Source organism: Mytilus trossulus, unplaced genomic scaffold, assembly GCF_036588685.1.
Source record: "Mytilus trossulus isolate FHL-02 unplaced genomic scaffold, PNRI_Mtr1.1.1.hap1 h1tg000262l__unscaffolded, whole genome shotgun sequence".
Classification (NCBI taxonomy): Eukaryota; Metazoa; Mollusca; class Bivalvia; order Mytilida; family Mytilidae; genus Mytilus; species Mytilus trossulus.
Genome location: NW_026963322.1, coordinates 742,912 through 770,302, shown reverse-complemented (window position 1 = coordinate 770,302; position 27,391 = coordinate 742,912). Strand labels below are relative to the sequence as shown.

Sequence of the window (27,391 nt, the reverse complement as noted above, 5' to 3'; positions counted from 1 at the left end):
TACCAACCAATCATTGTGCCATTAATACAAACATGACAAATTAATAGTGTCCTTAAAGTAAAAGCAAGGTGGCACTTGTTTAAAACTTATTTTCAAAGTTTAGAAAATAAACATTTTGATGGTTGTCTGGTAATTTAAAACTAAATTTCAAATGAACAACGAATGCTTGTTGCAGTGAAGCTATAACATGGCTTTGACAAGTTATTGTCAGTATGAAAAATAAAGCAATATTTTGGTCAGCAACCAAGTTGTTTACCATCGTAATCCGCCATCTTCCAAATATCCAGCGACACTATTCAGCAGCAAATTAAATACTTTCACTCTTTGAGGCTTATATAATTCATTTGTTGAAACTTAAAAACAGAATATTTTACTTCGAATTTAGCTATTCGAAAATCAAAAATTGAAAACTGTATTGATTTTAATTATATATTTTTGCCTTGGTAATAATAGAGTTGTCTGCAACTTCCATCCTGAAAAATTATGATAAATTTTCAGGACGAAACCAGAAGCTTACTTTATATCGAAATCTATGTATATTTACCAATCCAGGTATTAATGCTTTTCACGTTGATGTTTGTTTAACAATTAAGAGATGCATTAATGACACATGCCTGGTTTTTTTAAGATTTATTTCAACAAATTATATTTGTTATGTTTTGTAGGGCACTACAGCCTACACCATACTACACTGATTTGTTACTTTTTTGCCGGTTTTACTATCCATGGGAAACCCTAATACCCCAGTCACACTGGTCCACTATCTCACCACGCTCATCACGATCTAAAATAAATTCAAATTAAGGTGAGGTCATGGTATAAGGCATGAAAATGTAGATTTTCGTTGTTATTACGATGCTACTACGTCCTCATTACGATTCTACAATGAGCCTGCTACAATTATACAACATTCCTACCTTGCTTAATTTTCTTAGTTCCATTTAGCCCCAGTTTGGTACAAGCAGAGTTGGTTAGTCTGAGTTCTCAATTTAAGCCAGAGTTTGTTCTAGGCAGAGTTAGTTAGTCTGAGTTTGCTATAACCAGAGTTTATTTTATGCAAGCTAGTTTGTCTGAGTTTGCTTAAGCCATGTTAGCCTGAATCTGTTGTAGGCAGAGTTAGAAAATCTTGAGTTCACTATATAGCCTGAGTATGTTTTACTTTGAGGCAGAGTTAGTGTCTGTGTTCACTATAGTCTGAGTTTATTTTAGATGGAGTTGTCAAGAACCAGCCATCAAAAGTAGATTCATCTTTTAAAACAAAGGAAATAAGCAAATACCATAACAAACAAAACATGGTCTAGAGAGTATGACTTGGTTTATGTACAAAATGTTTTATGTCTATACAAATATCCTCCTATGGCTTTCTAAATCATGTGAAACTCAATAAAAAACGTACTACTACTTACTTATTTATAATATTAGCAATGTGCAGAGTCATCTTCTGTGTGCATTTATTTCTTTTTTTCTTTTTGTAGTGTGTCTACCTGTTCTAAAAAATGGAATTTGCAGAATTTATTAAGACCCCTACAGTAAAGAATGTCTGTATAAAACGTCCTTTTACTAAAGCAGTTACTGTTTCTTTTTGTATCACAGGGCATCATGTAATTCAGTCCTCTAGATCAGAAAATCATGAGGAATTGTGGGTATGTTGTACACACTGAGTATATGTACCTCACACACAGAACCCAGACTACACATGCTACATTAACCACAACTTTATTGCGGCATATATTAATATTAACAGTCATTCATTATCACTGAACTAGTATATATTTGTTTAGGGGCCAGCTGAAGGACGCCTCCGGGTGCGGGAATTTCTCGCTACATTGAAGACCTGTTGGTGACCTTCTGCTGTTGTGTTTTTTTATTTTGGTCGGGTTGTTGTCTCTTTGACACATTCCCCATTTCCATTCTCAATTTTATCAGATACAAATTTGATGAGGTAAAAGAACTACTCACACAGATAATATAGTTGACTTACTAATGATTGCCGAATCAAAATTGGACAATACCTTTCAAGACAACCTATTTCAAGTTGAAGGTTATAAATTACAAAGGCGTGACAGAAATCAGTACGGCGGTGGCTTACTTACCCTGATTAAATCAGACTTTCCATCAAGTAGAAAACAATGTTTCGAATCTGATATAATTGAAAATATTTGCTATGAAATTTATATAAATGATGCCAAATGGCTTATTATGGGAGCATACAAGCCTCCATCCATGAAAAATGATGACTTTATTGAAAATTTTACAAAATCACTAGATAAATGTTTTGTGTCATATGACAATATTATTATTTTTGGTGACCTAAATTTTGACATGTTGTCTGCTGAAAAATCTCAGACTCTACATGATATATGTGATATTTTTAACTTGTCCCAACTGGTTAAAGGCCCCACATGTTTTAAAAAGGGATGTAATCCATCCCTTGTAGATGTTATTATTACAAATAAAAAGAATTTGTGTTTTAAAACAATAAATAGTCCAAATGGTGTTAGTGACTGTCATAATATTATTTCAACAGTTGTGAAAGGAAATTTACCTGCACCAAAACGCAGGGATGTAACATATAGAAGTTACAAAACTTTTGATATTGATGAATTTACAAATGATTTACAGAAAATAAAGATTTCAGATTTTTTTCTCCACAGTAGCAGACAAAATTGGAGCAGATGTTGTATATGACCCCTCAAATCACCCTAGTATAAAAGAAATTTTGGATAACAGAAAGCATAATTCTGACTTTGAATTTAAAAAAGTATCAAATGAAAATGTTGAAAAAATTTTGAATAAAATAAACATAAAGAAGGCTACAGGAGCTGATGGCATTCCAGCAAAAATAGTGAAAAATTGTAAACCTTATATTGCACCACAGCTGACAACTCTTGTAAATTTGTCAATTGATAATAATTGTTTCCCTGATAAACTTAAAGAAGCCCAAGTGACCCCCCTTCATAAAAAAAGTGACCCATTATTAAAAACAAATTATAGACCAGTTAGTGTCTTACCCATATTTTCTAAAATCTTTGAAAAAATATATGAAATTCAATTAACTGATTATTTTGATAAAATATTTAATCCATTTTTGTGTGCATTTAGACGTGGACATGGATGTCAGACCACACTTCTCAGAGTGTTAGAAGACTGGCGAGAAGCTCTTGATAAAAACCAGTACATTGCAGCAGTATTAATGGATCTTTCTAAGGCTTTTGACTGCCTGCCTCACAATATTATGCTAGATAAATTATCAGCATACGGTTTAACCCCCAATGCAGTTGCTCTTTTAAAGTCCTATTTATCTAATCGAAAACAGCAAATTAAAGTCAACAATGTTCTGAGTGGTTGGGCTGACATCCATAAAGGCGTACCACAGGGTTCGATACTAGGGCCATTGTTGTTTAATATATTTATAAATGATATTTTTCTTTTTATTAAAAATGGTAGTTTATATAACTATGCAGATGACAATACTTTATCTTTTTGTACTCCAGATTTCGATTTATTGATTTCAACTTTGGAATCTGATTCAAAAACACTTATTGAGTGGTTCAGGGTAAATAAAATGCAAGCAAATCCTGACAAATTTCAAGTTTTGGCTGTTGGCAAAAAGACCTTTGAAAAGAACCCATCTATACATATTCAAAATTCGAACCTCACATGTGAAAAAACAGTAAAATTATTAGGCATTGAAATAGACTACCAGCTAAATTTTGATGTTCATATCAGCTCAATCTGTAGGAAGGCATCACAGCAATTAAATGTTTTAAAACGTTTAGGCTCATTTTTGGATAGACTTAGTAAACTTACTATATTTCATACTTTTATTCTTAGTAATTTTAATTTTTGCCCTTTGGCATGGCATTTTTGCACTGAGAAAAATTCCAAAAAAATAGAAAAGGTGCAGGAAAGAGCACTCCGTTTTGTTTATGAGGATTTTACCAGCTCCTACGAGGACCTTTTACTGAAAGCTAAGGTGCCTTCCTTGCAGATCAGACGGATAAGAACAATGGCTCTAGAAACTTTTAAAATTATAAACAACATCGCTCCTGTGTGCTTACAAAATTTGGTGAATGTCAAAAAATCTAAATATTCTTTCAGGTATGTAAATATTCTTGAAATTCCACAGGTAAAGTCAACCCGTTACGGTAAAAAATCGTTCAAATTTGCTGCTGCTACTTTATGGAACAGTCTTCCAAACCATTTCAGGACTGAAAACAGTTTTTCACATTTTAAAAGTCTTGTTCAGTCCTGGAACGGTTTGGAATGTCACTGTTCTGCTTGCAGATAATTCTTAAACTGTTTTATTATTTATGCTGCTTAATGGTTGCTCTGGTCAAGCATGTTTTTACTTCATTTTAAAATTTTGTTGATTATTTTCATTGCATGCTATGTATGTGAGATTTCAACTTTGTATTACAGGTTGTTTTATACTGTATGTCAAAATGCACTGTTTTTATGTTATTTATATGTTTTTATATTCGGTCAAAAGCTCCTTAGAGCTTGTGTTGCTTATTTGTACTCATGCCAAATCAAAATAAAGTTTTCTTATCTTATCTTATCCATGGAACTCATTAAAAATGAAGATACGAAAGAGAGACAAATATCAATACATGTTCTGATGTTGTCTAATTTGCAATTATGCTAAGATGTCTTCTTCTATATAACATGTACTGTGTTGATTTAAATTCTAATTCCAAATAGAAAATTTGTATTTTGAACTAGGTTACCCATTTTAAATACTAGTAATGTGGAATCATTCCTGTTGTAACAATACAGAGAAAAAACGATCCTGTCAAGTGTCAACAGTCAAGGGGAAAATATATACTGATTTTCAAAAAGCAGATTTTAATACCTGTTTTGTTTTTTGTCGACAACATCAGCAATGTATTAGTTAATGTTTTACAGTTTTAGCATTTTCACATCTCATTTCCATGGATATAATTTTACCCCCTCAGTCATGGTCTGTTGACTTTTAAACTTTTGATTACTAGTATAAATGTACTTGATATGTATTGCATTGGTTTGTGATTAGGTAAGTTTATGCGGAACAACTTTTGATAAGCATTGGCACATCTCAGTTCCATGGAGATTATTTGGCTCAGCTTCCTCAGTACACAAAGAAAAGGGGAGAGAAACCTGTTCCATGTTGGTAAGTAGTTCAAAAGATAAAGGGGAGAAATCTGTCTCATGTTGGTAAGTAGTACACAAAGAAAAGGGGAGAAAAATCTGTCTCATGTTGGTAGGAAGTACACAAGGAAAAGGGGAGAGAAATCTGTCTCATGTTGGTAAGTGGTACACAAGGAAAAGGGGAGAGAAATCTGTCTCATGTTGGTAAGTGGTCCACAAGGAAAAGGGGAGAGAAATCTGTCTCATGTTGGTAAGTAGTACACAAGGAAAGGGGGAGATAAAGCTGTCTCATGTTGGTAAGCTGTACACAAGGAAAAGGGGAGAGAAATTAGTAGTTTTGTTAAACAGGTTTTATTGTCCTAAGTCAGGAGCCTCTGGCCTTTGTTAGTCTTGTATTATTTTTAATTTTAGTTTCTTGTGTATAACTTGGAGTTTAGTATGACGTCCATTATCACTGAACTAGTATATATAATAATATATTTGTTTAGGGGCCAGCTGAAGGACGCGCTCTGGTTGCAGGAATTTCTCGCTGCATTGAAGACCTATTGGTGACCTTCTGCTGTTGTCTGTTCTATGGTCGGTTGTTGTCTCTTTGACACATTCCCCATTTCCATTCTCAATTGTATTTATTGCTATGGTTCTTCTTTTTATTTTTTCCTGATTACCTATTTGGTAATTTTAGAATGAGTGCAAAGCATATACACACAAGCATAGTTCCCAGAATACTTTATTTATAGATGATATTAGCCTGAAGTATCCATTTTTCTATCGAGCTGGATTTGAGCCATTAGAGGACGGCTGGCAGGCATTTTTACCAGAGAATGAATACACTAGGTTTAAAAATTGCTCTGAGGAATGGAGACTTAGTTATGTGAACAAAGATTATAAGGTAAGTTACTGAAGGGTGAATAAGTGAACAAATTGTGACATATTTCAGGTGCTTCTTTTAAGCTCTCAGGACACTTACCCAAAAAGATAAATATCATTTGGCAGCTATTGTCATGTCCATGCATTCTTTTCAAATTTTGTTATTCTCTGAAACTACAAGGCTAAATTAAACTGAATTTAGTAAGAAGTATTTTTAAGGCAAGCCCAACGTAAATCTCTAATTTGATGAAAAACTTGTCTACCAAAGGTAAGTTTTTTTTCTCAAGAAATTAGTATGGAGATGTTTACTGTATTTTTATATTTTATTTTACTTGAATATATTCATATATTTAATTGATATTATAGGTTTGTGCATCCTATCCCCATGCAGTGATTGTACCTAAATCTATAGATGATGAAACAGTTATAAAGGCTTCCCAGTTCAGACAAAACGGCAGGTTCCCTGTTCTCAGTTATTACCACAGACAGACAAAGGTACCAGTATAAAAAAATCTCTATTCATACAGAATAGTGAATTTACTTTAGGTTAAGATAATATCTAGTTCAGCTGATTATTGCTCTATTTGTTCAGATATGATTCCAAAGAAAAAAATCCCTGAAAATTGACAATTGGTTTAATGTAAGGGAAGTGAAACTTTTCCCAAGAATCAGTTAACCATTTATTATTTTACAAAGTGAACTGTCCCATTGAACTCATACAATAGCTGCTGTACTCTGTGAAGTTAAATTAACCATTATGGGATTTTTTTTTCTTAAAAAAAATTAATTAATTATTTATTTGATTAATTTGGCTGTACAAATATTAACTCTTAGTTATAAAAACATAAAAAAAATATTGAAAAATGTAAATTTAAATGGCCAGGTGAACACCAACTGAATTTTTGGAAAGGTTCAGGTTATTTGTGATTAACATTACTTTATACTGTGAATGTACACTTCTAAATAAAAATTAATTTGATCTTTTTCTTTTTTTGCTACTGTCGGAGTGATAATTTGAGGTTCTTCAAATTTATGACCATGATTAATTAATATTTGTTATTCCTTCTTCCAGGCTGTGATGATGAGGTGTAGTCAACCATTGTCAACCATTGACAGGAATGAACAACAAAAGATGTAAAGAAGATGAAAGAATGGTCAATTCTGTAATGGGGCGGGGCAACAAAGGTTATATCATAGACACAAGATCACCTTCTGCTGCTAAATCAGCACAAAATAAAGGTATGGTAAAATCTGTAATTGGGCGGGTCAACTTAGCTAATATTATAGACACAAAGCAGCTCATTTTGAAGCAGAGTTTATAAGTTATATCTGAGAAAATGTCCTATAAAGACACTCTCACTCTGAGTTACCACAGTTGAGATATTTTCCTAATACAAGGGAGATAACCCAAATTGAACCATGTTACATTGCTTACTTTAAATACATTTTTAGCTGCTACAGAAATTTTTATTATGTGATTATGTGCATTTGTTTTTTGTCACGGATATATCATTGATTTTTGTATGCCCGACCTAGGAACATTATGTTTTTCGGTATGTGGGTCCCTTCGTTAACTTCTTCTGTCTGTCTGTTTGTTCGTCTGTCCCGCTTCAGGTTATTTTTTTTGGTACAGGTAGTTTATGCTGAAGTTGAAAAGTTCAATCAATTTGAAATATAATACACATGTTCCCTATGAAAATCTTTCTAATTTCAACGCCAAATTAAAGTTTTGACCTCAATTTCAACTAAACATAGTAAATGATAGTGAGAGTGGGGCATCCATGAACTATGGACTCATTCTTGTTTATTTTCTTTTCTCTTTATTCTAAGTCAATTCTGAGAGATGGTAATGAAAGCTTCAATTTTTGTAGCACATATGGATTAGAAACTGTCATATCTTCATTGAACTCTGTTACATATAATAAATTTCATACTAAATATGAACCTGAAGTATATTATCCACAGTGGAGACGGATACATCAGTCTGTGGATAGGAGACAGGCATTCCATGACTCGCTCATCAAATTGATGGAATGTACGTTTATTTGACGTCAATACTAATTAATGCAAAACTTCAAGTTTCCTGCTCATTGTTCTTACCACGTAAAACATATAAAATAATATTCAAAATTGATTTGCAATGACAAAAGATATTTTGTTGATCATTTGTGTGTAAATTGAATAAAAAATATTTTGAATTATAAATATACAAATTTTAATTTTGAGAATCATAGTTTAAGTGCACAAGTTTCAACAAAAAGTGATTAACAGCTGTTTTTTTTAAGATTGCTTCCCCATTGTGTGGTGCCCTTGCTGACATGTCAGATGTTTAGTTTGTAATGTTTCTATTTCAGCATCCCTTGACAACACCAGTAGTATGGACAAATGGCTATCAAAGTTAGAATCCAGTAACTGGTTATCACATGTCAAAGATATACTAACATGTGCTTGTACTGTAGCACAGTGTATAGATTCTGAAGGTGTGATTGTAATGTGAGCTTGTACTGTAGCACAGTGTATAGATTCTGACGGTATGATTCTAATGTGTACTTGTACTGTAGCACAGTGTATAGATTCTGAAGGTATGATTGTAATGTGTACTTGTACCGTAGCACAGAGTATAGATTCTGAAGGTGTGATTGTAATGTGAGCTTGTACTGTAGCACAGTGTATAGATTCTGGCGGTATGATTGTAATGTGTACTTGTACTGTAGCACAGTGTATAGATTCTGAAGGTATGATTGTAATGTGTACTTGTACCGTAGCACAGAGTATAGATTCTGAAGGTATGATTCTAATGTGTACTTGTACCGTAGCACAGTGTATAGATTCTGAAGGTATGATTCTAATGTGTACTTGTACCATTTGGGGAAGGGGAAATATGAAATTATGGGGAGGGGCAATGTTTTCTCATTTCAGATTTCAGATATAAAAAAGATTTTTTTTTCAAATATTATTTTTTGCAAAATTAAGAAGGGGGGGGGGGGGAGGGGGGGAAGCAATAAATTGTTGGATTCTTACAGGGCTTCAATATTGGTCCATGGACCTGAGGGATTTGATACAACACAGGATTATCTCCCCTGTGCTTGTCCATCATTTATAATTCTCAACTCCAAACCTAGTAAATGTCCTTCAATCCCGTAGAGTATCGGATTTGTCCTCTCTATTTGAGCAATTAGATTTTACACAGGTAACTTTTATCTATAAATAGTCGAATCTTCTGGAGTAAACAACAACATTAAACAATATATTACTACTTCATAATGTGTGACCTCACGTGTGTGGTAAAATTTGTTGATTGATGCAAGTGGCTATTATAGTAAATGAATTAATCTACAAAGCGAGAGCACTTTCCATTTTCATCAGCTAAGAGTGGAATAGCCTTTTTGAAAGGCTAATGCTTGTTGAATTATTGTTGTTGTATTTTACAGGGGCTTCAGTATTGGTCCATGGATCTGAGGGATTTGATACAACACAGGATTACCTCCCCTGTGCTAGTCCATCATTTATAATTGAGTTATTGTTGTATTTTACAGGGGCTTCGGTATTGGTCCATGGATCTGAGGGATTTGATACAACACAGGATTACCTCCCCTGTGCTAGTCCATCACTCTATAATTGAGTTTTTGTTGTCTTTTACATGGGCTTCCGTATTGGTCCATGGATCTGAGGGATTTGATACAACTTTACAGGTTACCTCCCCTGTGCTAGTCCATCACTCTATAAATGAGTTTTTTGATACAACATAGGATTACCTCCCCTGTGCTAGTCCATCATTTATAATTGAGTTATTGTTGTTGTATTTTTACAGGGGCTTCAGTATTGGTCCATGGATCAGAGGGATTTGATACAACACAGGATTACCTCCCCTGTGCTAGTCCATCACACTTTAATTGAGTTTTGTTGTTGTATTTTACAGGGGCTTCAGTATTGGTCCATGGATCAGAGGGATTTGATACAACACAGGATTACCTCCCCTGTGCTAGTCCATCACACTTTAATTGAGTTTTGTTGTTGTATTTTTACAGGGGCTTCAGTATTGGTCCATGGATCAGAGGGATTTGATACAACACAGGATTACCTCCCCTGTGCTAGTCCATCACTCTTTAATTGAGTTTTGTTGTTGTATTTTACAGGGGCTTCAGTATTGGTCCATGGATCTGAGGGATTTGATAGAACACAGGATTACCTCCCCTGTGCTAGTCCATCACTCTATAATTGAGTTTTTGTTGTTGTATTTTACAGGGGCTTCAGTATTGGTCCATGGATCTGAGAGATTTGATACAACACAGGATTACCTCCCCTGTGCTAGTCCATCACTCTATAATTGAGTTATTGTTGTTGTATTTTTACAGGGGCTTCAGTATTGGTCCATGGATCTGAGGGATTTGATACAACATAGGATTACCTCCCCTGTGCTAGTCCATCATTTATAATTGAGTTATTGTTGTTGTATTTTACAGGGCTTCAGTATTGGTCCATGGATCTGAGGGATTTGATACAACACAGGATTACCTCCCCTGTGCTAGTCCATCACACTTTAATTGAGTTTTGTTGTTGTATTTTACAGGGGCTTCAGTATTGGTCCATGGATCTGAGGGATTTGATACAACTTTACAGGTTACCTCCCTTGTACAACTTATATTGGACCATGACTGTAGGACCATTAATGGGTAAACAACTTTAGATTATTTGGTCTATTCAAGCAGTTATTACCAATATTGAAAAAATAAACTGCATTTAAGGATGTACTTAGGTGAGGTTAGGTAAAATTTAATAAATTAAGAAGTTAAAATTTATACTATAAGCTGGTAGAGCATCCATAAAGGATAAAAATAAGCTAAAAATATTGATAGGTCATGGACCTCCTTTTCGTGATATTTGAGATTTAAAATATGGCGGGAAAAGACTGACTCGGACTTTTACCTTATATTTGCATTGGTATTATTGGGTCTCATAACAAAAGAAAGAAAATTAAGAATCTTCTTAAATTTTGTTAAATGACCTTTCATGAGGTGGTTAATCTTATATGAAAAAATAAATGGGTGCAAAATATTTAACATTGTGTTGTATGGAAAAACACCAAGGAGTCCGAACATTTGACACAAATTCCAAAACCTCATCTAGTACATCTTTTTAAATATGACTTAATGCAAATATTTGTTTAATTTTTAATGTCAGGTGACATTGTTCTTTAAATTTATAAAAAGAAAATCAGTTTCCTGAATGAAAGAAGATGCTACAATGTCACACAACCAACATTTTATTTTATGTATAGACCTGCCATTTGACATGTTCATTTGCTCCATAATTTTAAACCTTTTATTTGTGGGCATGAATGGTTAAATTATAATATTTGTTTGATGACCTTTGACCCTTTGGTCCTAATCGTATTTATTTATAAATTTGTAGCCTAGATTACAAGGTGGACGTCCATTTACCGACCTTTGACCCAAGTTGGTCCAAATCGTATTTATATATAGATTTGAAGTCTAGATTACAAGGTGGACGTCCATTTACTGACCTTTGACCCAAGTTGGTCCAAATCGTATTTATATATAGATTTGAAGTCTAGATTACAAGGTGGACGTCCATTTACTGACCTTTGTCCTAAGTTGGTCCTTATCTTATTTATTCTTTTTAGATTTGAAGCCTTAGTAGAACGTGAATGGTTACAAGGTGGTCATCCATTTGCTGACCGCTGTTCCAAATCAGCATTTGCCATCACTAAACAGAGAAGTGAATCTCCTATTTTTCTTCTCTTTTTAGATTGTGTCTGGCAGGTTAGTATATTCATAGTTTTCTCAATAAATTAAGATTCCATAGCACACATATAGCAAATAGTATAAATTATTTTGAATTTAAATATTTCATGGCACAAAGCAAGGACTATTTTTTTTTAAATTAACCACTTATAATGATGGAAAATATTTGTTATGAAACTCTATTAGCATTTGCACATTTCGTTTCCATGGTTAACTGAATATAATAAAATCACATATATGGTTTTTAGTTTAGTTTATAGATATTTGATAAATGCAATTTTATTGGCATTTATCCTTCATATAAATTTAAACCTTAAGTTCCATTGACTTTGAATGCCTTGCAGAGCATGTTAAAGTATTGCCATTTTAATTTCAATATTTGCTTTATACATTTACTAAATGTATATTAGAATAACAGAAAGACGACATATTTCTGAATCAACAGTTAATTATTTTATAAAGTTAAGAATGGAAATGGGGAATGTATCAAAGAGACAACAACCGAAAAAAGTGGAAAATAGCTGTAATCGTCCAATAGGTCATCAACACAGCAAGAAAATCCAACACTAAATGACGTGCTTTATCTGGCCCCTAAACATAAAATGTGTACTAGTTTCAGAGATGGCTCTCATTACTTTCAATGTAATTGATTAAATTACAATTACTTTGTCATTTGTACGATTAGATTAAATTAATGATTACATCACACTACAAACTGCTCCGAGTCTGAATTGACCAGTTTTTGTGCTCGACCAGTAAAATCGAGCACACATTTTACTCGACTAGTCTCGACATTGTCTCGACTGGACTTAACTGTACTTAAGTGTACTCGACTAGGTCTCGACTTTACTTAATTAGTCTGAAATGGTCTTGACTAAGGCTCGACCTGTCTCGACCTGTCTTGACTAGTCTCGACTCAGTCTGAACCAGTCTCGACCTGTCTCGACTAGTCTTGACCTTCAAATTTAGTTTTGACTGGTATAAAGAAGCCCATCTAACTAAATTAAATACTGATCTTACAAAATTCAAGCTTATTAGGTAGTTTGATTACTGGCGGTGAAATAAAAAAAAATTTTTTTTACAATAGGTAAAAAATAAAAATTATTATATAAATTCAGATAGGCATCTTTAAATTTTCTAATAACTTTTTCAAATCAACTTGGATTTTCATCAAACTATGCACCTATCTAAGATATATATCAAGCTTACTGAATCCCATTTCATTTACTTTTTTGTTGTATAGCTATGAAATTTAAGAATTAAAGTCATCTCGGTAAAAAAGCTAGGATTTGCAATTCAGACAAAATAGAGATAGGCATCTTTAATTTTTTTAATAACTTTTTCAAAATCACTTGGATTTTCATCAAACTATGCAGCTATCTTAGATAAATATCAAGCTTACTAAATCCCATTTCATTTACTTTTGTTTTGTATAGCTGTAAAATTTAAGAATTAAAGTCATCTCAGTAAAAAAAGCTAGGATTTGCAATTTGGACAAAATAGAGATAGGCATTTTTAATTTTTTTAATAACTTTTTCAAATCAACTTGGATTGTCATCAAACTATGCAGCTATCTTAGATATATATCAAGCTTACTGAATCCCATTTCATTTACTTTTGTTTTGTATAGCTGTAAAATTTAAGAATTAAAGTCATCTCAGTAAAAAAAGCTAGGATTTGCAATTTGGACAAAATAGAGATAGGCATCTTTAATTTTTTTAATAACTTTTTCAAATCAACTTGGATTGTCATCAAACTATGCAGCTATCTTAGATATATATCAAGCTTACTGAATCCCATTTCATTTACTTTTGTTTTGTATAGCTGTAAAATTTAAGAATTAAAGTCATCTCAGTAAAAAAAGCTAGGATTTGCAATTTGGACAAAATAGAGATAGGCATCTTTAAGTTTTTTAATAACTTTTTCAAATCAACTTGGATTGTCATCAAACTATGCAGCTATCTTAGATATATATCAAGCTTACTGAATCCCATTTCATTTACTTTTTTTATTGTATTGCTGTAAAATTTAAGAATTAAAGAAATGTTGGTAAAAAAAGCTAGGATTTGCAATTTCGGACAAAATAGAGATAGTACACTTTTAAATTTTCTAATAACTTTTTTCAAAATCACTTGGATTTTCATCAAACTATGCAGCTATCTTAGATATATATCAAGCTTATTGAATCCCATTCCATTTACTTTTTTGTTGTATTGCTGTAAAATTTAAGAATTAAAGTCATCTCGGTAAAAAAAGCTAGGATTTGCAATTCAGACAAAATAGAGATAGGCATCTTTAATTTTTTTAACAACTTTTTCAAATCAACTTGGATTGTCATCAAACTATGCAGCTATCTTAGATATATATCAAGCTTACTGAATCCTATTTCATTTACTTTTTTTATTGTATTGCTGTGAAATTTAAGAATTAAAGAAATGTTGGCAAAAAAAGCTAGGATTTGCAATTTTGGACAAAATAGAGATAGTACACTTTAAATTTTCTAATAACTTTTTCAAATCAACTTGGATTTTCATCAAACTAGGCAGCTCTCTTAGATATATATCAAGCTTACTGAATCCTAGTTTATTTTGTTTTTTGTTGAATTGCTGTCAAATTTACAAATTTAATTATTCTAGGTCAAGAAAGCTAGAATTTGCAGTTCAAACAAAATAAAGATATATAGTACACTTTAATTTTTTTAATATTTTTTTCAAGTCAACTTGGATTTATTCAAACTATATAGTTACCTTGTTGATGTATTAATCTTACTGAATCCCAGGTTGTTATTTAGTTTGGTGTATTGCTGTCAAATCTGGGTAAAAAAGGCTAGGATTTGCAGTTTTGACAAAATAGAGATAGTACACTTTAAACTTGTTAATAACTTTTTCAAATCAACTTGGATTTTATTCAAACTATATACATGATATAGCTACCTTGGTGATGTATCAGTCTTACTGAAACATAGGTTGTTATTTAGTTTGGTGTATTTCTGTCAAATTTAAGAATTTAATTAGTCTACATGTAGGTCAAAAAGCTACAATATTAGATATATATCTTTCCTCATAATTTTGGAAAAAGTATATATAAATTAGTTATATAATTCCTTTAATGTTTTATTCCTGTTGATATATATATCCTATAAATATATCAAAAAGCAAAGAAAAATTAAAGAAATTATTCAAATAGTTCTTCTGATTTGTGGTGATTTATAAGGCAATACCTTCTGCTTGGGGCAAACTTATTAAAAAGATCACATCTACCAGAGAGTTTTAAATTCTAAATAACATTTATTCAAAGTTGCAACATCCTGTTAAATCTAAATCGCAAGGCTTTTTTAATTCTCTTGATAAGTAATACACGAGTTTAAGAAAAGTAGGGCTTTCTTTTTACCTGTAAATCTCAGGTGTACTGATGTAATTAAACCATTTATAGTGCCATGTCATTAAATTTGACAAAAAAATATTTTAAGATTTGATTGAAATAAATTTTTACTGTAACTTTGGAACACATTTCTTTTTTTAAAAGGTTTTCAAGGATTGTTATGAAAGTTCATGATATTAATTTTTTGTTTTACTACAAAAAAAGGGGTTTATTTTGTTTAAGCTGATTTGAAAAAGATATGAAATCTTAAAAAATCTTAAAAAAGACACCTTTATTTTTGTTAAAACAAAAATTTAATATTTTTAATTAAAGAAAGATATATTTCTAATATCAACGCTTTTTGACCTACATGTAGATTAATTAAATTTTTAAATTTGACAGAAATACACCAAACTAAATAACAACTTATGGTTAAGTAAGATATTTAGCAAGAATATTGCAAAGATAGTTATAGAGTTTGATGAAAATCTAAGTTGATTTCAAAAAGTTATGAAAAAATTAAAGTGTACCATCTCTATTTTGTCAAAACTGCAAATCCTAGCTTTTTTACCTAGAATACGTTGATTCTTAAATTTTACAGCAATACAACTAAAATCTAAATAACCTGGGATTCAAGAAGCTTGATATGTTTCTAAGATAGCTGCCTAGTTTGATCAAAATCCAAGTTGATTTGAAAAAGTTATTAAAAAAATTAAAGTGTACTATCTCTATTTTGTCCGAATTGCAAATTCTAGCTTTTTTTACCAACATTACTTTAATTCTTAAATTTTACAACAGTACAACAAAAAAGTAAATGAAATGGGATTCAGTAAGCTTGATATACATCTAAGATAGCTGCATAGTTTGATGACAATCCAAGTTGTTTTGAAAAAGTTATTAAAAATATTAAAGATGCCTATCTCTATTTTGTCCAAATTGCAAATCCTAGCTTTTTTTACAGAGATGACTTTAATTCTTAAATTTTACAGCTATACAATAAAAAAGTAAATGAAATAAGATTCAGTAAGCCTGATATATATCGAAGATAGCTGCATAGTTTGATGACAATCCAAGTTGATTTGAAAAAGTTATTAGAAAATTTAAAGTGTACTATCTCTATTTTGTCCGAATTGCAAATCCTAGCTTTTTTACCAACATTTCTTTAATTCTTAAATTTTACAGCAATACAATAAAAAAGTAAATGAAATGGTATTCAGTAAGCTTGATATATATCTAAGATAGCTGCATAGTTTGATGACAATCCAAGTTGATTTGAAAAAGTTATTAAAAAAATTAAAGATGCCTGTCTCTATTTTGTCCAAATTGCAAATCCTAGCTTTTTTACTGAGATGACTTTAATTCTTAAATTTTACAGCTATACAAAACAAAAGTAAATGAAATGGGATTCAGTAAGCTTGATATTTATCTAAGATAGCTGCATAGTTTGATGAAAATCCAAGTGATTTTGAAAAAGTTATTAAAAAAATTAAAGATGCCTATCTCTATTTTGTCTGAATTGCAAATCCTAGCTTTTTTACCGAGATGACTTTAATTCTTAAATTTCATAGCTATACAACAAAAAAGTAAATGAAATGTGATTCAGTAAGCTTGATATATATCTTAGATAGGTGCATAGTTTGATGAAAATCCAAGTTGATTTGAAAAAGTTATTAGAAAATTTAAAGATGCATATCTGAATTTATATAATAATTTTTATTTTTACCTTTTGTAAAAAAAAATTTTTTTATAATTTCACCGCCAGTAATCAAACTACCTAATAAGCTTGAATTTTGTAAGATCAGTATTTAATTTAGTTAGATGGGCTTCTTTATACCAGTCAAAACTAAATTTGAAGGTCAAGACTAGTCGAGACAGGTCGAGACTGGTTCAGACTGAGTCGAGACTAGTTGAGACAGGTCGAGACTGGTTCAGGCTGAGTCGAGACTAGTCAAGACAGGTCGAGACAGGTCAAGCCTTGGTCAAGACCATTTCAGACTAATTAAGTAAAGTCGAGACCTAGTCGAGTACACTTAAGTACAGTTAAGTCCAGTCGAGACAATGTCGAGACTAGTCGAGTAAAATGTGTGCTCGATTTTACTGGTCGAGCACAAAAACTGGTCAATTCAGACTCTGAGCAGTTTGTAGTGATCAGTTCTGAAAGTGTCTGATTAAATTAATGATTACATTGGCAAAGTAATCATGATTACAATGAATTAAAAAAAAACATTTTGCATGATGTGAATGAATAGATATAGGAAGATGTGGTGTGAGTGCCAATGAGACAACTCTCCATCCAAATAACAATTTAAAAATTAAACCATTATAGGTTAAAGTACGGCCTTCAACAAGGAGCCTTGGCTCACACCGAACAACAAGCTATAAAGGGCCCCAAAATTACTAGTGTAAAACCATTCAAACGGGAAAACCAACGGTCTAATCTATATAAACAAAACAAGAAATGTTTAATATATAACTATAGCATTATTTAGAAAGTATTGTGTTTGGTATATTATAAAATGATAACTTCAAACTTAATCTTTTTAATAAACCTCAAAAGTTTACTTCATTCATACATAAACATTGTGTTACTGGATATCATCATTAATCTCTGAATTCTTTTGACTTCAATTGAATATAGCTTTATAAAAAGCGTTTGCTGTTTGTCTTCTGACCTATTCTAGACTTTTATTGATATTTGTTTAAGGTGCAATTTATGGGAGTTAAAGAATGGATGAAATGAATTTACCAGTATAATCAAATAGAAAACAAAATACAAGTGCTAAAAAGCATTGCATTTTACATGTACAGTCCAAAACATACAAAAATTTGCTTATCTTAAACAAGATATTTGTCCAACTTGTAATAAATGTTTGTGCTAATTAGATAAATGATCACATGTCTGATTTATCTTTTACCATACATGTATACAGTGTCCTACATCTATACGCAGTGGGTAATTGCAATAAAAACAAACCTTAATTGGTTTCCTACCTGTCAATTCAAAGTTGACAAAAAATCATACGATACATTTTGCTAAGGCCTGAAACATATATTAGTATTATATGTTTCTACTTAGGCTATTGATGACTTTTCAATACTGTTATAGTTAATTTTTATACGCCCGTCAAAATTTTGACGGGACGTATTATGGTATACACATATCCAGTGTCTGTCCGTCTGTCCGGCGTAAACATGTCGCACTGTGACTTGAGAACGACTTATCCAAATTTCATGAAACTTAATATAGTTGTTTCTTATGATGGTCAAATGATCTGTATACTTTTTGGTGAAAATTAGATTTAAACTTTTTGATTTACGGTACTTTGTAACTAAAACAGGGGTGTGTTTTTTTCACATGTCGCACTGTATCTCAAAAACGATTCTTGATTATGGCTTAAAACTTTAAACACTTCTTAGTTATATTAATCTTAATATCTGTATACATTTTGGTGATGATTCAAAATTTTATTTTTGAGTTATTGAGTATTTTGTAAAAAAGGGGGAGGTTTTTTTTTACATGTCACGCCATATCTCAAAATCGATTTATGATTATTGCTACAATCTTTACACATGTCTTTGTTATATTAATCTTAAGATCTGTATTCTTTTTGATGATGATTCAAAATTTCATTTTTGAGTGATTGAGTATTTTGTGAAAAAGGGGGAGGTTTTTTTTTTTACATGTTGTGCCATATCTCTATAACAATTTATGATTATTGCTTAAAACTTTACACACTTCTTTATTATATTGATCTAAAGATCTGTATACTTTTTGGTGATGATTCAAAATTTCATTTTTGAGTTATTGAGTATTTTGTTAAACAGGGGAGGTTTTTTTTACATGTCGCGCTGCATCTCAAAAATAATTTATGATTATTGCTTAAAACTTTACACACTTCTTTGTTATGTTAATCTAAAGATCTTTAAACTTTTTGGTTTTGATTCAAAATTTTATTTTAGTGATATTTAAGTTTTTTATAAAAAAAAAACAGGGTGGAGAGTTTCCCGCCGTGTCTCAAAAACTATATATGGTTATTGCTTAAAACTTTCTCAGAAACTATTTATGAATATTGCATATAACTTCCACATAAGACGTTGGGCGTATCATGCGCTCATGGCGCAGCTGTTTATTTACTGAAGTATACAAACCAATTGTCATGCTTTATATATCAAAAAGTATACCAAACTATCTTAACATGTTCAATATAAATTGAATAAGAATAACAATTTTTTTCATTTATTGACCATAAACAGTTTAAGATTTTTTTCATTGTAATCAGAATGTAATCAGAAAGTAATCAGGATTACAGGATATTTTGAAAAGTAATTGATTAAATTAGGCCACGTTTTTTTAATTTGTTGGTTTAACAGATTTTTTCCCATAAAAAAGTCAGGTCGGTCGGTCGGAAAAAAAAAGAAAAAAAAATTTTTAAAAACAGAAAAATATGCAAAATAAATATATATTTCACCTCACTAACGAAATATTTGTCTTATTTGCTGTTTTGTCATCATTTCTTTACATTTAGTTCGATGAAATATTATTGATCAACGATCATGAACATCGCATGACATCGTTTAATAACTTCCTGTAAAATAGTGGGGGGTTGCACGGACAAAGACGAAATTAAATCGTCATTTCACAAACAAGAAAAACAGATTCCCGTAGTAGCTCTCAATCAATTCCAGAAAACTTGTTAATAATGATCTTCAATCACAAAAACTGATAAAGAAAAAAAATGTAAAAACGTCGTACAAAAATAAGTTTCAACACACGTGTCCAAAAATGTAATAGACTCGTCCACTGGAAAAACAACAATATGGGGTTTAATCAGTTGTCATGCAATCCTGTTTTTATCCCAATGATCGAATTTTTTTATTATCTATGAAACAAGAAAATTTCAAATGATTTGTTGATATTCAGTACTTATTTGATGTATTCCACCTGTCCACATTTGTACTTACCCTTCCGGAGCACCTGAGATCACCCCTAGTTTTTGGTGGGGTTCATGTTGTTTATTCTTTAGTTTTCTATGTTTTGTCATGTGTACTATTGTTTTTCTGTTTGTCTTTTTCATTTTTAGCCATGACGTTGTCAGTTTGTTTTAGATTTACGAGTTTGACTGTCCCTTTGGTATCTTTCGTCCCTCTTTTGAATAAGTCTATTTCTCTGAGATGATGCATCTTACTGACTGATGACAAATAAGGGAAACAAACTTATTTTGTAATTGGTTTTAAACACAGGTTTCGTTCCACAAAATTATTTGCGCAAAAGACATTTCAAGGTCAGTTATAATTGATTTGTCTATTTTTAGAAACGTAAATTGGAAGTTTTATTTTTCACAACAGAAAGTGTTATCAACTTTGTTAATGATTAATGCATTTCATTTCATAAAAAAAGAGAATTTTAATTATTTTTCAGGGATAATTCATTGATAAGGGTCAGTGGGAACAAAAAAGCATGAAAAGTCAATTTTATTTTTATTCTGAAAATCGGCAAAATCGGGTAGGCGGATCCGTAAAAACAACAAATAAAAAAAACGTGGCCTTAAATAACATGTAATCAGATTTTTGGCTGATTAATGATTACAATGATTACTTGAAAAATTGTAATCAATTACAGCTGATTAACGATTACAATTACAATTACCCCAACTCTTGACTAGTTCAGTCAAGATGGATGTCATACTAAACCCTGGAATACATAAATAAACTTAAATTTAAAATCATACATGAAGAAAAAAGGCCAGAGGCTGCTGTCTTGGGACAGTCTAAAAAAAAATGCAGCAGGGTGAAATATGTTTATTACAGGCTATTCGACAAAGAGTTTTATTCCTTCTTGGACACATGAACTATTTATCAATGAAACATTTTTTATTGTTGTCCTAAATACTCTGAGACAGACCTGTTACACTGGCATGTACATATATACATTATTACATTGGTTGCAGTGAATTACATTTAACACATAATATCCAAGTTGAAAATTGCGACATATTTTTGTCAGGAACTGCAATACAATGATTTCTGAAGTTTGGTTTCTGGGTTTATATAACTCAGCTATACAGTATGATGCTTTTTCAGATTCATCACTCAAAAACTTCCTGTTTTCTGTCAAGTATTTGGGCGGGGGTATCATCAGTGAGCTGTAGCTCCCAGTTTCACTTATTAAAGTGTTGTTTACATTGTAGATATGGCAACAGTTTCCTTGTTCATTTGAATTCAATGAAGAGTTTCTTATCCTGCTGTTCGAACACACCTACTCTTCACAATTTGGTAAGTAGAAAACAAAAACTTCCACTTAATCTTGTTCAGTGACAGACTGTCAGTCTACAATGTATTAAGAAGAAAATTAACAATGTTACATTGACATATGTCTTGAGGTAGATCATCTGGCATTATAATCTGAAGTCAGAGGTCATAAGGTATGGTAACCTTTAGTGAGATATCATCAGGCATGGTAACAATTAGAAAGAGGTTAGCATGATACCATATATCAACCATAACACCATGTGTCAACCATGTACACCATGTATCAACCATATACATCTTGATCAACCATGTATACACTTTGCCCACCATATATACATTTTCATCAGTTTATACTATATGACATTCATAAAGACCATATTCCAATCAGTTTTCAAACAAAATAAAAAAACATTTATCAACCAGGTGTCAATCATATATTAAATTTATCAACCTGGTGTCATCAAATTTGACCATATGTCAACCAGGTGTCATCAAAATTGACCATATGTCACCCAGGTGTCAACTAAATAGACCATTTGTCACCCAGGTGTCATCAAAATTGACCATATGTCAACCTGGTGTCATCAAATTTGACCATATGTCAACCTGGTGTCATCAAAATTGACCATATGTCAACCAGGTGTCATCAAAATTGACCATATGTCAACTAGGTGTCATCAAAAAAGACCATTTGTCAACCAGATGTCATAAAAAAATACCATTTGTCAACCAAGTGTTATCACAATATACCATTTGTCAATAAGTTGTCATCAAAATAGATCATTTGTCAACAAGGTGACATTAAAATAGACCATTTAAAAAATAAATCAGCCATCTATATAACATATATATGTCACACAAGTGTCAGCCATTTATTACATGTGTCAACCAGTTTGTTTGTCCCTGATTTCGTGAACAGTCTTTTTGTGCTTGTTGTTATTGGATATTTTATTCTATTTTTAGGTACATTCCTGTGCAATAATGAGAAGGAAAGAAAAGAGTGTAAATTGTCCTCCAGAACAGTCTCTTTATGGTAATTGAAGAAAAGTATTAATTAAATCATCATTATTTTGAAAAAAAAATCCCCATAAAAGGCTACAACTATCTTGTTTCTAGTCATAATTTGTACCTGCTATATTTAAAAGTAACACATGTCCTTATTGATGGATGGTATTATGGTCATTCATGAGCGTGTTTGTAAACTCTGTGAGGAGGAAGTGCAAGATGAGATCCACTTTCTCCTACGATGCAAAAAATTAGAAACATACAGAATGACATTTATTAAAGAACTTTGTATTTCTTATCCTAACTTAAAGAAATGTAATGATGAAAATATGTTTATATGGCTAATAGGTTGTGAGAATCTAGAAGTTCTAAAACACTTATGTAATTTAATAATCAGTCTCTGGACTGAGAGGAATAAACTGATAAAAATGTAAATAATGCCAATTTGCTGACCCAGTGAATCATTCATAGACCAAATTTAACTTTTATGGCACTAATGGTATCCATAAACAGCTTAAAATCATTTTTACATGATCAATATATGCATATATAAATATCTGTGGTTTTAATTTTACTTTTGGGCTCATTTTCTTTATTCTATATTTTGTCATTTGCATATCATTAAGAATTAATAATAATCATTGTAACAAATTGCTTGTAATTATACTGCTCTTTTAGGGCGTCCTTGATTGACAATAAAAAAAAAATATTGTATATATTGTATAGTTTGAAATTTTCGCAACCTGTATTTAAAATATAAATTGAGAAAATATCTTTTCATTTTTTTTATTGGAACTTGTATAAACACTGAAATCATTCCTGTTTCTCCCCTCTTGGAAGTGCAACTTTGGTTTACCATTTTAAATGTTGGCATTAGGTTACACAGGACATACATATGTTACATGTACTTGTTTTTTGTTAAAATGTTTTAGCACTGAATAGTAGATTTATCCAACTCCTTTAAAACTAATTTTTAATAAAAAAAAATTTATAACTTTATTTACAGGACATATTTAGCAAGACCAGAAGTTTTACAGAAGTATCTTAATCCTATGTATGATCCTAATCCTAGAGTTATATGGCCCTCTGTAGCTCCACAAAGTTTGGTATGTAATATAGCATTTCTCTTTTAATTTAATTAACCATATACAAATATCATATCTGAAGTACTCTGAAAAGTAGGTTTTTATGCTCCACCTAGTGGCATTATGTTTTCAGTTTGTGCGTCCATTTGTCTGTCTTTTTGTCCAACATAAAAGTAGTTTGGTTGGGGCATCTGTATTCTATGGACACATTCTTGTTTGTAATACTACTTACTTCTTTACCTGTTGTAAGTGTATTAAATTTTACATCTTCACACACTTTTATCTGATCTGTCTATTCAAGATATTCAGTTATTTTTGTTTTTTTCAGGTGTTGTGGTCTGGGTTATACCAGAGATCAATAATTGACCAATCAAAACAGAAGGAGGCTTGGCAGGAAGTCAGTAAAATTAGAGAGTATGACAAGGAATTAAGGTCAAAGGTCACCAAACTAAGGAGGTAACCATACTTACTACTGATATTAAATAGATATAGATATAAAGTTAGAGCTCAAATTTGTCTCATTTTGTTGTTTTGTGAAAAGTGAACAAAATTAGTATACCAAACAACCATTAAACATGATAACCACTGAAATATAACATAAAAGATTGAAGGCAAATAATGATACAGTTATGACTTTTGTGAACTCTACTCCATGATTCCACATAGCCTTTACATTCTATAAAAATGATTATTAATTTAAAGAAAGACAAGGATTATAGTTCAAACTGTCTGCATTGTTTATTTTCATTGTTTTATATACGTAAACTGTATATTATGTATAATGGTATAAGCCATTGGCCCATATTGGCGTAAAGTGCTTTCAATAAAATATATAACAATGACAACATATTTAATAAAAAGTTATAATAGTTACTGTAAAGTTTCAATTGCAACCACTCTAACCGTCACCATATGACCTTCAACAATGAGCAAAGCCCATACCCCATAGTCAGCTATAAAAGACCCTGAAATGTCAAATGTAAAACAAATAAAACGAAAAAAATTACGACCTAATTTATGTTAAAAAAAATTATCAAAAAGCAAATATGTTACACAGCAACAGCAACACGGAAGGGAATTTGTACATCCCAACAACAAAAAGACACTAAGTACAGATCTGAAAGTTCTTGCAGACTTGGGACAGACACATACATGATAGAATGTGGCGGGATTAAACATCAAAGTGGGATTTCAACCCTCCTCTTACCTGGAAAGTACAAAATAAGAACGAAGTATAAAAAGCAGTCAAAAAAGGCTTAACTCATCAGATGGATACAAATAGCAGTGTTCCAGCTAGGTTTTCAAAAGGGCAGGGTGCCAATCCTGAAAAAGGGCATTTAAAGCGCGATATGATAATATGAAAAGGGCATATTTTAATAAAAGATGTTAATCAAACATTTGTGTTTATTCGTTGAATCACAGGTTATACAAGAACAACATCATCAGCCCATATAGAACTCTATCTTTCTACTTTTAAGGCTGAAAAACTTGTCAAGCAGCTTGTCACACAAGTTATTTTATCATTGCTTGGCACAGTTGAACTTTATATGTAGTATGTTTTGAAAGGTGACGTGTTTCATACTGTTTCTATGGTATACCACATTTTACTAGTTTCACCTTTCTACCTCTGCTGTGCTTGATGGCAATACATCACAAAACAGCTGTGCTCAGTAAATTCACAATTTTAGGATATAAATTAAAGCAACAGTGAAAAATAGTATCAAAAATAAAGAATACAGAAAAAGATGACCAAGGCATCCTACCAACACTGCTACTAAGACCCTCTTTAACTTTTCCCATAACTCAAAATAAATACCTAAACATATATATTCTTAAGTAAGAAGTATGGAGACATATTTTAGAATATGTAAATGGGTTACTCAATGGTAGGAAAAAAATCAGATTGAGTTATCTTTCTTTATTCGGGTGTGCTCCTTGTTTGGAGGATTATAACAGTACGTAAATATGATGTAAATATGATGTAAATATGATCACAATATGGCGGCCTATTTTGTTATTTTTGTATCAAAAATGAAGGCAGTCAATGACAAATACGTCTGAATTTTGTGTTTATTTTACAGAAAACAAGTAAAACAATGTCTTCAATGAGTTTATTATGGTTTTCCAACTTTCTGTCATTATGTTTCCTCCATGAAACTACGGTAAACATCGCAAATTGTGCCCACATTTCTTCAAAGATAATTGCCAACTGTCCGATTCTATTTGAACCAATTAATGTTGATGATCATTAATGACTCATCCGATAAACGGATTACCTATAACAACAGCTTATGACACCAGTTATAATCATTGATTAGCTTGGGGTCGTAAACAAAGTCATAAACTTTTCCCCAGGTAAAATTTAGTAATTAGCGTATCATATCAATACGCAAATTAATATGCAATCGATCTTCTAAAAAGGCAGGGCGCCCTGGAAACTGTAAAAAGGGCACAGGGCACCACTCGGACAAGGGCGGGCGCCGCGCCCTCTGAAAACGGCCTAGCTGGAACACTGAATAGAAATATATCTAACAAAAATAAAGGTACTTGTACATTCCACCAACAAAAAGTAAAAATAGGTGTCAGACAAGTTGTATCAACATATTAGATGTCCAATGGGACAAGTGAGTTGATAATCATCAAATTATAATTTATTTCCTTTATTGATGATTTGATGGTAGCAAATTAAGTTTATTGGCTACATGTTAGCCATTCAATGCCATCAGAGCTTAAAATGAGTTATTTTTATCTCCATTATAAAGAAATTGACAGAAACCAACGTCAAATCATGCATTTAAAATCTGTCATAAGATGCCTTTGTTTGCTAATACATTTTCATAGCATCAATTTTGAATTGACACCATGAAAATTGATAACATATCCAATGAAAATGAACAATGTTGCATTAGAATGATTAATTGATTGATTGATTTTTGGTTGGTTGTTATTGCTGATAATATATGACTGCTGTTATTTTATTTCAGACAACTTGCCTCATTAGAAAGAGAAGCACTAGGAGTTGGACTGATTCTTCCCTCAGAACTTGGTGTTGATTGTATACCAGAATGAGGTCAATATTCAGGACAAACTTTGCTGGACTAATTTATGATATATATATCTACAGATTTTAAATACCAGGATAGACACTTTCACATTCCATCTTGGCTTAAGGATGTAAATAGGTGAAATAAAAAAAATATAGAATTTAAAATTGGTACTATAAGTTGAAGTAAAAAAAAACAAAATAAGCTAAAAATATTGATAGGTTATGGAGCTCCTGATCAAGAAATTGTTTTTTTTTTTAAATTGCAAGAAAACTTTTTAAGGCTGACTAAGACTTTGATATTTTTGCATTGGTATTATTTGGTGGGTCTCGAAAGAACATAATTCTAAAATCTCCTTAAATATTGGTGAATGACTATTAAAGTCTTATATAAACATTAAAATTGGTGTTATGGAACAAAATATTTTATCCTGTGTTGAAGGACAAAAATATCAAAATATCTTTTTACATGGTAGATTAAAAGTAATTAGTATAATAATAATGCATTATACTGCAATTTAAAGTCATATAATTAGTTTACAGTTCAGCACTGTGAATTTATATAATTTGAACTCTAATAGAGGAATATAAATATTTTCAAGTGATGAAATATTTTTGACAATATGTGCAATATTTAATTGTTGATGTAATCATGTGTATGTATGTACTTCTGTGATAAATGATAAAGTTTATTATGTCTGCTATGTTAAAGTGTCAATCAGTGACACTTAAATGCTGGCCTGTGAATTCCAAACTTTTTCTTAATTCTGCTAGCAACATCCAATTGAGTAGTGGTATGTGAATATCAAGGTTGTCCTGTAGATTCGATTTTTTTCCTTGATTGTGCTAACACCTGAATATATTAAGAGGCGTTCTGTGAATTCCAT

At 31.5% G+C, this 27,391-nt stretch overlaps 1 pseudogene; it reads left to right on the top strand.

Annotated features, from left to right (window-relative positions):
- Positions 1-1,496: 1,496 nt before the first annotated feature.
- Positions 1,497-27,128, top strand: LOC134701742 (myotubularin-related protein 9-like; annotated as a pseudogene).
- Positions 27,129-27,391: the final 263 nt, after the last annotated feature.